The 11,064-nt window shown below is 42.1% G+C and overlaps 1 protein-coding gene and 1 long non-coding RNA gene across 5 annotated transcripts in view; one reads left to right on the top strand and one right to left on the bottom strand.

Moving 5' to 3' along the window:
• LOC119187546 (large ribosomal subunit protein eL14) overlaps positions 1–11,064 on the bottom strand; it is a 223,761-nt gene that overhangs the window by 90,496 nt on the left and 122,201 nt on the right. The gene's annotated exons all lie outside the window — the stretch shown is intronic.
• Positions 1,707–11,064, top strand: part of LOC142775984 (uncharacterized) — a 31,677-nt gene continuing 22,319 nt past the window's right edge. For all 3 annotated transcript variants that reach the window (XR_012887210.1, XR_012887209.1, XR_012887208.1), the window contains exons 1-3: positions 1,707–2,139; positions 2,837–2,931; positions 5,465–5,589. This is a non-coding gene — a long non-coding RNA (uncharacterized LOC142775984). The remainder of the gene's footprint in view (positions 2,140–2,836; positions 2,932–5,464; positions 5,590–11,064) is intronic.

The raw sequence follows: 11,064 nt of genomic DNA, 5'->3' as shown, positions 1-11,064 counted from the left end.
TGGCTGAGCCTAATTGCAGTATAGTGCTTTCTGGTCAACAGAAAGTCAAATTGATATTGCCTGTGTATGCACCATGCTTCATCTGTGTACTTTACACACATTGGCATGACAGCATCGTGTCGATAGTGTCCATTTAATATACGTGCCTGCTATGCCGCTACCACTGAAATTCTAACAAAGACTTTGTGCTTTTTGAATCAATACTTCTTTGCAGACTAGTTGGTTTCATACTTGAAAACTCTGCTAGCAGTGCAAGCTGATGGAAAAACGAGAAGGGGGACAGGAAAGAGTACGCTCTTTCCTGTCTCCCTTCTCAATTTTCCTTCAGCTTGCACTGCAAGCAGAGTTCATTTTGCTTTTCAAAGTTATTACCATGACTGTTCATACATAAACTCATCAATGTGTACATTCACGTATGTCTATGCTTGACGCATAAAGTGTTATCTTTGTTGTGCCATTCTCCTGTAGATACCTTCAGTGTTCTCTCATGAAACAGTTTTCATGTTAATAAATTATTATCGCATGTATTGCATATTTATTTTTGCATGGGTATGGTGGTTACAACAGTTGGCAGCTGTGATTTTAGTAAGCTTTGCACTCATACATTCTTTTATTAAAGAAGCCTCTCAAAGGAGACATCAGCAAAGTAGAGCCGCATGGAATGCACTCGACAGTTTCATAGAGAAGGGTGGCAGATTATTTTCAGATCACATAATAACACAGGGGGGCGAAAAAAAAAGCGACAACCACGAACGGGCGAGGATAACTGCGAGTCTAACTTGCCTTCACCTGAACACGGGGCCGTATTGCAGTGAAGCCATGAAAAAAAAAACATCCGACAAGTTTAATTCTCTTGTCTCAAATTAGTTCGACTAAAGACAATGTCTTGAGGTTGCATGCTTTACTTTTAGTTTCGACATTGTGGTAGTGACGCACGACAAAGTTTTGCGCGCAGGCTTTCAAGGATTTCACGATCGCACGCATGTATCACCACTACATTTCTGTCCTTGCTGCCCGAGCACAGTTCGTAGCCTTATTTAAAACGACAGTATCGGAAACTCGCTTTCAATAACAGCATGCTGAGAATCGCCAAAAACTCACCAAGTGGAGTGCAGTAATCCCCGGTGTGGCGTTTTTCGCAGCAGGCCTAGGTGTATCAGGCGTAGTCAGTCGACTCGGCTTCAATGCATCCTGAACGGCGCGGCTTTGCGACTCGGCAGTGAAAGGTGGGGCACACGCTTTCTTCATGAGTATCCAACTCGGCGTAGGGCGTTCGTTCAGTGGGAGGTAGGCGCACACGCTTCTTTCGCGAGTATCCTACTCGGCGCAGGGCTTCCTTCCGAGCACTTGGCAACAGGCGTAGTGGCGACTCGGCTTTATTGCGTCCTGAATAACGCGGCTTTGCGACAGTGAGAGGTGGGGGCACACACTTTATTCACGAGTATCTAACTCAGCGCAGCACGTTCGGTCAGACGAGCCGCACACGATTACTTCGCGAGCATCCGATTGCAGGGCCATATGCCTTGGCAGGGCTTCCTTCCGCGAGCGCGACCCCCCGCTAGGCTGCTGCAACACTATACGAAAGTGCGGGGAGCGACAGCGTGATGACACAGTTAGGCCGGCGGAAATGCATAGCCTCCAAGAGCGCTGACTCGCGGTGCATTCTGGGTGGCTCTATCCGCTCGCCTTTGTAAACGCGCGGCCCGGCCGCGAGTTTAGAAAGGCGAGCGGATAGACCCACCCACAATGCACTGCGCCAGGCGCTCTTACGAGGCTCTCGGAAGCTGCGCACTCATTGGTTCGTGTGTGGCGTCGTCACAGAACACCTACCAGTCCTACCAGTGGTGTCGTCAGGAAACATAGCTGCGCCCATGACGATGCTGCAGGCAGCTGCCAGGCAAGACTTCGCGCGCGCTGTGTTTACTGAGGCGATCTTGATCGATAAAAATGCCTTCCGAACATTCGGAGGGACGCGTGGAAACTTCGAGTGTGCCGAGAAACGCTGTGAGCGTGCCTCTACCGAAGCTGCACTTCACTGCCTCCGGCAGTGATGGTCCGCTTTCAACGACTGCAGGAGACACCAAAAAGTGGGCCGTCGTATCCAGTAAAGATTAAGAAGACGTCGAGATGCTGGTCTCGGTAAGTTCTTTTTTTTGCAGTTCTGAACAGAGCCATAAAATGCTTGCTTACGAGACCGTCGGTGCGCTCAAGTTCGCAAACGATGCTCGGGCAGGCACAGCTTCGGTTTACGCTACCCAGCGCGAGCACGACTATTGCTGCTGTTGCACAGTGCATTTAGTGCGCATAGACTTCAGTGGAATAAACTAAACCACAAAAAAAAATTTAAACTGCTACCCACAGCTTTGAGTATTTGTCGAAAGCTCTAAAATAATAGCAAAAAAAAAAAAAAAAGACGCACGCGTTACATGAGGCTTCACCGCATAGCTGTTATGTATTTTAGGGAAGGCATGTAGGAATCTTTACGATCGCGTGCCCAGAGTAAGCATCATGTTGCAAATCACTGCAGTTAGTGTGGGAAAGAGTGCAGTGTGTACATCAAAACTGCAATCCGGAATCGTTAGCGGTTTGAGCTTGCATTCTTTACACGTAAATTAATTGACAAATGTCCTGTGAATGAAGAGAATAACCAGCTGCAGCTAAGTTGCGCGTAGTGTTAGAAAATGCACCCTCCTTGGCATTCTCTTTTACAGAGAATACATGTTCGCGTAAGGCAAATGGATTATGATTGTGTGCCGAGTGCACGTGACAGGGAGTGCTACACTAGCTGTAGGACTGTGAATGATCAGTTTATGAACAGTTTATAATCTGTTTGCAGCACCTTGCTGAGAAATTCCTTGGGCCCTTTGGAACACTGCTAGTTTCGGCTCCATGAAAAAAAGAAGAAAACATCATTACACCTCAGGTTGAAAGGTAATGTTTGATTTGTTCAGATTATGCTAACATTATCACCATAATTATACTCAAAGGTGTAACTAACAAAATGGCTCAATGCTATGCTATTGACACATATTCGTTATGCATTGTTTAAAAAACACATACTCAAATTTTGGTGGTCTTGCAAAAGTTAGTTCACATTTTTCTTTCAATGCACACTAACCTTGGCCTATCTATCGTACAAGTTGCTAACAGGTGGTATGTAAAAAGACTGCACATAATACAGAGACACATTCTCTCCTTGTCATCATTTCTAACTTCTTTATTTAATACCTCAGTCCTCCTAGTTGCCTATGCAAGAAATCATTTGTCTTTTGCAACTGCTTAAGCTTGCTTCACTTCCGCAGCACTTGTTTTCTAACCTCCCGGATGATAAAGGGGTACTAACTGCAAAATTTATTTTCTTGCGGGAAATGAAAGGCCCAACCTTCAAGGATCTAGAAAATGTACTGCAAAGTGCGAGTGCACTCCGCAAAAGTAATAACAGTATCATTTTAAAAGCTAGTTTCTATATCTACAGTGCCCTGACATTGTAACACAATATCAGCTCCTCGTCATGTGGTTGTGCGAGAAATCGTGAAACTTGCTCGGCTGCTACGCACTGTGGTTCCATTGCCAACCCACAAGCAGTCATTTTGATAGATTTTGCGACGCTGAAGGGCCGTTTTGGTACCTGATGTCATCACAACTAGCCAGATTGCAGCATAAAGTCCCTAGAATTGCCTGATGTGCCATGGGAAACTTGACTATAATATATCTTATCATGATTTTATTTGCTTCTCACTTGCTCAGAGTGATATTTGTATCCATAAAATTCGCATGGTAGGGTAAACTCACCTTTGAAAAGTGGTGTCATATTTCTTTAGAATATTGGTTGTGGAGGCCAATTCGAAGGAGCTATTGAGGCCGACGTATCGGGCAATTTTTAAATGTCCCTGCTGGCTTGCCATTTTGACAAAAGAGAATGGCCCTCTGTGACTCGCTGCTGAGTTTCGCAATTCTTTCATCGCTAGCACTTAGTCCCAAACCTCAATTCTCGGTACAGCTATATTGTTTTTTGTCGAAGTTCCTTTTCACTCTCTTTCTGTACTTTACTTCACCCTCTTTAGTTCTCTCTTCTGTCAGGCTGATTATCATTTCAACTCACAGCCACATTGGCTGGTAAATATGTTGTTTTGCAGGAGCAGTCAAAAATCCGTTCATGAATATTTTTGTTCTTGTTTTTTTTCCCACTCTTGCAATAGCTTCATTGAGGCTGCAGTATGTAAAAATGCATAAGAAGTGTGCGCCCAAGAGATGCTCTTTAGGGCTGTGCACGATAAGCTACGTCATTTAAAGGCAGCTCTTCCATCCTTCTGGGAAGCCTGGACACATGCTGAAGTATTACAATATGTCTTAATTAGTTGGCTTTACTAGCCCATTAGCTGCTGATTGACATGGAGCAGTGAACCTGAGTGCAATTCGCTGTTGGTTTATCCGTTTATTGGGTTGATTACTCTGTGAATCTGGTTCACTGTCTCACTAATACTGACTTTTTGTTAGACATCTTTTAGTTTAGAAAGGAAATCAGATCGTTGGTATGGCCTTTTCTGCATTTGCTGCCACCAACCATTTACAAGCCATAACCTTTAGATTTTTTTTTATCAAGTTCTCCTAAGTCCATGTGAGTGACCTCCAACGGTGCAGAAAAGTGTTGTGATACCATATGTTGAGTCAGTTGCCTAAACTTTACTTTATTAATCTGGCATTCATGATATGATTATCTTGTTTCTTCTTTTATGCCAGATCATGTGAACTGCTTTGTTAGCTTCATGTATGTACACTGGATGCCGTCATGACCACCCAAATGACAGCAGTTATGATAGAGATTGAATATTTTTTTATTAGTATGGATGGCAGTGTGATCAATCCTGCTTGTGTCAGTTTTAGAACTTCAGTTTTTTCTCAAAGCTTGACAGCATTTACTGTTTTACACATCAGCTAGTGGGATCTCCAATACAGATACTGCACCACCGTCTTTCGTGGAAGCTTCTGGGTGCCTTTAGGATGGCCGGTGCTTCCTTCTTTGTTGTCGTGCAATTCACTCTCGCTTTGTTAAACGTGTAGCTGCGACAACCAACCACACAAAGTTAGATACTATTTGGCAGTCTTTAATCTCGCTATTAGAGTATCGCTCCTATTCACTATTGTGATTCATCTATATTCAGCTTGAATGGTAAAGCAGTCTAGTAGACTAAATACGGGATTATGTCACATAATTTTTTTAACAATGCAACCCTATCTCTGCTTCCATTCCTTGCGTTCAGTCTTTGATTTAGCCACTTGTGCAGCTGTCGGTTTCGTACTCGATGCTATGCCATCTCTGTGACTTGCTCTGTGATCTTGACACACCTAAAAGTGCTGACTTCTTTGCATGCAACTGTCCTAAAAAAGAACTATAAATGTCACTAAACAGCAGGTTGCTGAACTTAAAATTTAAAACCATTTTGTTTTATCCTCTCTATTCTAGGCTGGCCCCTGAAGCAATGTGGATCTGTGACCGTAGCTGGGATGCTGCCGCGTACTGCTGCTCAGCTCAGTGTGGACAAGTACTGCAATAAGGAAAGCATCCGCCTTTGTGGACTTTTTCTGAAGGTGTTTAGTACACATAATTTCTTATTCTGCTTGACAAGAAACTGTTGTGCAACACAACCTTTGCTAACAATTGAAAGTGTAAAATGAATCCATGAATTGCCAGAGCAAACCTGCTCCCATGGAGACTTAATATTTACTTTGAATAAAAAAAGTCGCAAATACAGTTTGTAGTGCTGGATGTTTTCGCCTTCACTTAACCTAAAACAATCAAAGTCTGCTCTGTTAGGTCATCTGCAAGCACAGTTACACCACAGTACTGTCTGTCATCAAAGGTGAAATCAAAGTCGAACCCACCTCAACTTTTCGAGGGCTGGGTGTACTTTCCACTGCGCAATGACTTCAATTTCTAGCATGTTCATAATCCTTGAATTCAAATGCTTTTTGCTGGTGATATTTTAAACTACTAAAATTCCGTAGGATAAGCCATTCGGTCTGTCTTGTCAATTTGTCTGCTGTGTTATGGCTATGTAGGTCAGTCGGTCAAAAATGCTATGTGTTGCAAAATACGTAAACGAATATGGGTTAGTATATACAGAGGGAGGTCCCATAGCACAAGGCTTAAAGGCTCAAAGCTCCTGTGAAAAATATACATGTTGATAATTATAGAAAAATGGCAACTAAAAAGTGGCAAGTAATTATGATAGAAATAAAGACAAGGCAAACTTGTAAGTAAATTCCAGCTGAAATGGTAATAAAACAATCTTCGGTAATTATACATGGCTATGAAGAAGATGGCAGTAGAATATTGAACAAAAGGGACTTCAATGAATGATACACCAGACATTTCAAATCTACTTAAAAGTATTGAATGTAAATTGTTTAGTGCATAGTGATATTGAATTCCAAAGATGTATGGCAGCAAATATGGCAGTGTGTTCTCCATAGTTAGTGCGTGTATGTGGTAGTAAAAAATTGTTGTTAGAGGCGAACCTGGTGGGATTAGCGTTTACCAATTGAAATTTTTGTAAGACATTGGCTGTTATGAAAGCGTTAAAACACTTAAACAGAAGAATTCTCAGGGTATGTTTGAATAAATTACACACTGTTAGTACACTATGTTGCTGAAGAAGCGGGGGCACGCTGGTGAATAGAGTACTGAATGTTAGGATGGGAATGGCTTGGTTTTGGAGTCGTTGAAGTGGGAGAATATGAGATGGATAGGTGTTGGTCCATGACGTGATGCAGTAGGTAATATGACTGTGGATAATGGCGTAGTAAAGCTTAAGCAAAGTTGAAGCATGGTCATTCTTTAATTAATGATCTGACACCATGAGCCATCATCTGTCTTATAAGTGAAATGTGATGATAGTACTTTAGATGAGCGTCTAGGAGTACTCCCAAGAATGTGAACTTAGTGGAACAAAGATGTCTGTGGCTCTTGATAGTAATAGCCGAGGTAGGTGAAAGAACATTATGACTCAAATGGAAGATAATGAACTGTGTTTTATTTGTGTGAATTCTTAAACCATTAACTGTGCACCATTTCTTTAATAATAATGGTGTCCAAGGACTTTTGCTGTGCAATTATAAGAGCTCTTTACATCCCATTGCTAATCTGAGAAAATGGGGGACCACAAGCAGGTCATTGTGACCAGCACGTCATTGCTGTCGTGTATTCAAGACCAGAGCCCTACACTAAAAATGTTAATGTTTATTTCTACCGCTTGTGTCCTCCCATTCTTCTTTCTCTTTGGTTCTCCTGCTTGTTGTCGCACGGTCGCAATCATCCGCAACAATTGCCTCATTTGGAAATTTGTTTAGAAACCTTCACTCGTACAGCATGCTAGACAGCTTGAGATGTAAGCTGCTTTAAGGATCGATGGGCTTTGTCACATAGTCTCCATCAATAGTGGCACTTGTGTACTGCTCTGCATCACCAAATGAATTCACAATAAAACAAAAAAAGGTAGCTGTTAGTAGTAGACTTCATAATTTTGCAGTTGTACATCTGCACATTTCTAAGAAATGAAATTTCAACTTTCTGGATTTATAGATGTAAACACCTCTTGGAGAGACATAAAAACTAATATTGTCACGTGGCCATGATGTTGAAGACTGCAGTAGTCGGCCGGGTTGAGACTAAACTTTTCATTTTAGCGAAAGTTTGCCTGCAGTATGGAAAGCCAAACTACATGCAATACATAGTCTGCCCTAATAGCGGTAAACAGTGCGTCGGCCATGAATATTCTGACAAGCAGTACAGTGCATCTGCTTTTATACAAGTGCTATTGAAAATTCTGGGGTTATTGCTGGTGGCTGCGTAAGCACTAGACTATTCGCATCCTGCCCACAAACTTAACAGTGTGATCTCAAGTTATCACGAAGCTCCTGAAAAACTGCTGCACCGAGTGTTGCTTAGAGTCTTTGTGGGGGAAACCCGACTTTATCGAAATAAAACACACATGGCAATACACATGTACTAGTTGTCAGACTTGTCAATTATTTTCTAAATTTATCCCAAGTAAAAAGATATTTTTATCCCGAAAGGCCAAAAAAACATCTGAATATAGCGTGTTGTGCTGCATGTGTTATTGCTGTGAGAAATATATAAAGCAATTCACATACCTGTAATAACAATATACGTGAATTTCACATTCCCCAAGCAGTTTGCAGTGGCAAGTAATTTTTTAATTTTCAACACATCTTATGACAGCCTCAATTAATCTTCTCATATCCAGAATTCTCTGGCAAAACAATTATCATATGGCATTTTCTTTTTTTATTTCAGGACAACATTGAAATGTTGATGTGAGGTTTTACATTTGTTTTTACTATTGTCTTGCAACAAAGCACTCAGAGTATGTAAGCATTTGACTCAACTTTAGCCAGAAAATGGATGCTTCCAAACCTTCTCAAAAAATACATTTTATTGATATTAACAATTATAATTTATCCAGGCTGCAACTTGTGATTTCGGCAAGAATTTCGTTAATGTATTGGCACTCACTGCATTTTCTGTCTGGCATGGGCTGAATATTAATATGTACTTTTTTTGTAGTTTGCTTAGTTAACTTTATTCCTATCTCAGCAGAGTTATTTTGTGCTGTCTGACCTTGTGTTTTTATCATTATTGCACAAATAATGCAATAATAAACAAGTAAGTTCTTATGAACAGGCTTATGCTTAGTTAACTGATGTAAGCTAAGAGTAAAAAACATGTGCAATAAACTGATCCTTCTTGCTAATGGACGGCATGATTAAGATCAACTTTCACCAAATCCACTTAAGTTTTTACTTGCATTGCATGTCACAAATTGGCATCACTTGTAGCCAGGTGCGTTTTCTATTTTCCATTTACATACCTTGAGGAATGTGCAAGGGTGTGTTCAATGAGAGATGGGATACAGCACAAAAAGCACTCGTGATGTTTACAGATGCCCAATCACATTCACACAAAAAGATGGTGGGCCATTGGTAGCAGCAACCCTACTAGAGGTGTGCAAATATTTAAATAACGGACCAAATAGCATTCACTAATTAAATTTAATTGTACATACATGAAATACCCAATATTTAAAAAAATAATTAGCCCGATGGGACAACCCTGAAGCAGCAAAACATGGGATCAACTGAAGGTTTATTTTCTTTTTGTAATCCCTGAACTACCACAATAAATGCAGCCTAAGTATTGGCAGCACTATTGATTCTATAACCATTACCAGATAAAGCATTTTTCCTGCAAACTGCACTTTCACTCTGTTTTTTACTGTGGTGGAACTGCATCACATTAATCCTTTTCTGTTTTCATCATTGACGCTAGGGACTATGACTGCAATTAGCTTCACGAAGGGAAACACATGCCAGTAAGTCTCTTGTTCACGTAAATTGTTCTTACAGATACAGCTTTCAAGACTTGATTTTTACATGCTCTCTGTGCCAGGGTATATGTTGTGATAATTTTGCCTGTTCCAATAAATCTTTAGCTGAATGCATGGTGTTCGGTTCAAAATTGTTTAGATTTTACTTAAAAGCTGGCAACAGAGTTGTAACTTGAATAATGGAGTTGCTGAGGCATTTTTACATACAGTTGAAAAGTATTTTGAAGGCTCTGGCCGCTGCTGTATACAAGCTTATCACAGTTTTCATAATTGTAGTATTATTTGGTGACAGCTCGTGAATATTTATTTCAAATAAACTGTTTTGGAGTTCTAGGATTATTTTTAAAAAGGTTTCCTTTCCATTTGAAAACTATCAGAAGAGTATTAGGTTAACTTAAGCGTTATTTTTGGTTATACTATTATTGGATTTATATTGAATTCGCTTTTGAAATTTACTACTCCCAAACCACTTGCTTGCGCGCGTCTGTAATACAACAGTGTTCAGGCTGTCAACGCTTCACCGCTCTACATGCATGCATCGCGGTGAAGTGAGAAAAAAAAATCGCTGACTTGAGGCGGGTTCTTTGCATGCACAACATACAGTAGATTTCGAAGTGTATTTGGCCTAGAGGGAATACGCTGTCACCCGCGTCCTTCTCTTCTAATAATAGCGTGGCCTCTCGCTCCTCGTGTGAACGGAATTGCTTGGTGTGTTGATAGAGTGACACTACGAAGACATTCGTTTGCAGGTCTATCGAGAAGCTGCTACACATATTCGTGCTTCTCATTTGGCATCACTGTCATAATCAGTAGTGGTGGCATTCACTACGAGCAGCCTAAGATATGCCAGAGTGAGTGCAAGCTCAGCGATCGAGTGATGTGCGCGACGTAGGCACTCAAGTGCTCCGAAACCGGCTCTTCGAGCTGCAATAAATTTTATCGAGTTACGATTATTGTTATATAGTCCGCACATGAACTCTTCAAACCGTCATCATCCATTTTTCAGTGCATATCTGTGCCGACTTCGATGCTTTCGGCGACCGTTGCAAACGGAGCGACGAGTCTTGCGGCAGCGTCGACACAGGCGTGCGCACAACCTTGGTAGCACCAACTTATTGATAGCGCCATCTTCCCATTCACTGTAGGCGGTTCGCCAGTACGCGTGCGAGCGTCAACTTTGTTCTCGCTTTCGTCGCGGCGTCTTCATCAGCTGTGCCCCCGCCCGACACGCGAATTCCTGCAGCATCGTCCTGGGCGCAGCCATGTTTGCTGACGACATCACGTACGAACCAATGAGCGCGAAGCTTCCGAGAGCCTTGTAAGAGCGCCTGGCGCAGTGCATTGGGGGGGGGGGGGGTCTATCCGCTCGCCTTTGTAAACTCGCAGCCCGGCCGCAGTCGAGCGAAGACAGACACAATGCTCAGAAGGGGGTGTGGGAGGGAAAGAGTGAGGAAGAGTACAATGTCTCGAAAGATTCCCTCGCCACTGCTTTGGTAAGCGCAGCACGGGCACAATTTTTGACCCACTTGTGACACCTGGGGGGACACTTCCTCAACTGCCACAATGTCTGACTTCTGGCCGCTGGCGCCAAATTGGTCAAGATTGTTTCGCGGTGCGTATTCAATGCAACATCCGAGTTTTTAAATAAAGCTGTGTT

This window comes from Rhipicephalus microplus, chromosome X (genome assembly GCF_043290135.1).
Source record: "Rhipicephalus microplus isolate Deutch F79 chromosome X, USDA_Rmic, whole genome shotgun sequence".
NCBI classification, from domain to species: Eukaryota; Metazoa; Arthropoda; class Arachnida; order Ixodida; family Ixodidae; genus Rhipicephalus; species Rhipicephalus microplus.
This window is presented reverse-complemented; position numbering and strand designations above follow the sequence as displayed.